Here is a 3,084-nt window from a genome sequence, read left to right as displayed (position 1 = left end):
CGCGCCCCCCAATGAAAACAGGAAAAAAAAGACGCACACCCTAATCCATATGCAAATACCTACTTACTCGAGCATGCCGCTGCACTTACAATTAAATCGATGGGTAACCGTATTACATCACATGATGCGTTACGCACAAACATGCGCCGTGGAAACCCTCGGAGGGAGCGTTTCAGTGGAAGGTCAAGCGGCTCCTGTAAGGACAATGGAGGCTGTGGGCCACAGTGCGCGCACACATTTCCATACTGCACTGGCCTGCTTATAAGAGCGACTCACAAAATAATCACCAGACATTACGTGTTTTTCTTCCAGTTACAAAATGACTCTTTGGACTAGACCAGAGGTGCCAAACTTACTTTAGTTCATGGGTCACATGCAGCCTAATTTGATGGCCGCACCAGTAAAACCACTGCATAAAAACTTTAAATATTCAAAATTTCTTCTCTCTTTATAATGTAATTTCCCCATTACCCTAAAAATTTTTTAATCCTTCAAAAATTAATCGAAGACATCCACAGAATGAGAATAAACAGCTGCTGTGACTGTATATGCAAAAACATAACATTTTTGAGTTGAAGCGATATCAACTGAAGTTGAACTAGGGCCTGCACTTTCATGTAATACCAACTTGCACCAAAAGATGGTGTGCTGAGTCAATCCAACCTTTATTTAACCAGTCAAGTCAGTAAAAAAGCCAGTTTTTACAGTTATGGGCTGGCAAAAAGCAAAGCTGTTTGAGCAAACTGGGATAAATAAAAACAACATACATCCCCAAAAAACTTTTACACACACCATCATAGAGCACCGCACAAGTTTTGGTTAAAATTTACACAGGGCAGTTAGAAAAAAGTTTTTTAGTTGTTTTTTCTGAACAGTATGTTCAAGTAAAAGTTCAACTTCACCCCCACAACAGAAGGTATCATTTCTTGTTAATATTTTTCTCATTTAATGGGGGATTTATTTGCAAAACAGATGCAAAACTTCATTTTCCATCCATTTTTACTCCTGTGGAGTAAAACTGGCCTCACCACACCAAGAATAGAAATGCATTTTATAGAAATAGAATTAAGTAATTGGGGAGTGTGGTGATGCAGCAGTTAGCACTGTTGCCTCACAGTAAGAAGGTCCTGGGTTTGAAGGGCTTTTCTGTGTGCAGTTTGTATGTTCTCCCTGTGCCGGGCTCGCTGCAGGTGCTCCAGTTGCCTCCCTCGGTACATGTTAGATTAATTGGCATTTCGAAAATGGCTGCAGGTGTGAGTGTGAGCATGAACGTCTGCCTCTCTGTGTTAGCCCTGTGACAGACTGTCAACCTGTCCAGGGTGTATCCTGCCTCTTCCTCCACGGCAGTTGGGACAGGCTCCAGCCACACAGCAACCCTGAATGGGATAAGCAGAATGGATGAAATTAAGTAATTAATGACTTCACTATAGCTTTCAGACTTCACAAAGCCATCCTGTGGGTTAAAGTGAACCCTTTGGCAGACTAGTGTTGGCCATTTTTCAGGTAATTACAACCCTATTGACAATTATGGACTATACTTAAAACCCAGGTCCGTGCCTGGAAACCAACCAATGTAAATTACAAATTCTGCCAAAAAGAGCGGTCAAATCTCCAGCCAGAATTATGTCAGGAACTTGTTAATGACTACCAAAAGCATCTGGTTGAGGTGCAACTTGCTAAGGTACATGTAACCATACATCAGTGGGGGTGTATGTATATATTTGAGCCTTTATGTATACTTTTGATCCTTTGCAGATTGGAGAAAATCCAAAATGAATTCAAAATTGTGCACCCAATTCTTGGTTTTTAAAGTCTTCAAAGAAAAGTCTTAAAAGACGTGTGCTGTACAATCATTCCACCCTGGAAAAAGAACAGTTCAAAGAAATCATTAAAAGCCCAAAATTACAACAACATTCATGCACACGACGAGTGGATGTCAGTTTCTCACCACAACATGTGTTTGAAACTGATCTCAACCCTGGAAACATTTGGAACATGTTAAAAATAAATCAAATTTTTGCTTTTTGTCTTAATAAGCGTAGAGTTTTGAAATATATGAATGTTTTACAATAATACATGGTGCAGTACAGTAAATTATATTTATCCTTTTAGTAATATACAGTATTGACTTCTCTTTATGTGTAGAACACATCCTACCTCGAGTCAGTGTGTTTATCTTTAGTCTTTATTTCAGTGTTAGACATGTTTGATGGACAGGTAAAACTGACGGGTAAAATAAGTTCAATCACTGAGTGACCACAGCAGTTCCCACAGGCAACCTTACACACAGTTTTGGCTGGTTGTTCCAGGTATCCTGGAGACTTTGCTTGTAGTCTAACAAGTAATGAGTGGCTGTAAAACTACTAAATGCTATAAAAATGCCAGCCCAGTTCAGAAATTACCAGAGATTTAGTCTGTTTCAGTCTCTTGTGGTTCCTCATGTAATCCCAGACTGACTCTGTGATGGTAGGATCAGGGCTCTGCAGGGGTCGTACCATCTGCTCACAGTTCTCCTTGTTCTTTTTGGGACTCTAGCTGTATGTTGGAGCTCAGATGCCTCCTAAAGGCATCCTAACCTTGTTATGGACAAGAATCGGAAAACGTTTGAACATTTCTAGCTAGTTTCCACAAAAAACTCTTAAAGTCTGGGTAATCCTGTTTCCCTTTTGTTTATTTTGCTAAACCCATCTTTATCAAATTAAGAGTTCACATTTTAAACATATAAACTCAGATAAACAATGTGTTTTTAAAGAGTAAATCGAGTCTTTTTGGTTTGACTCCTTAGAAAAATATTCCACTGATACAACATTTCAGTCTTCTTGCCAGTCGAAAGCTGCAGTATCCACATCGCAGCTCAAAAAGTCCAGATTCATGATAGGCTGGCTTTCAGCCCGCACTGAGTTTAGGTATTCAGGGTATTGTATTATCTCCTGTATTTTTGTGATTCTTTGGATATTTTTATTGATGTGTGAATGGTGGATCTCTTATTTTACTGAATAACCCTTTGTTTCATGTGCAGCACTTTGGTCAACATTGTTTTAAGTGTGAGTTATAAATAAATTTGGATTGGAATCATGACTAAAG

This window comes from Archocentrus centrarchus, chromosome 7, assembly GCF_007364275.1.
Source record: "Archocentrus centrarchus isolate MPI-CPG fArcCen1 chromosome 7, fArcCen1, whole genome shotgun sequence".
Taxonomy (NCBI): Eukaryota; Metazoa; Chordata; class Actinopteri; order Cichliformes; family Cichlidae; genus Archocentrus; species Archocentrus centrarchus.
This window is presented reverse-complemented; position numbering follows the sequence as displayed.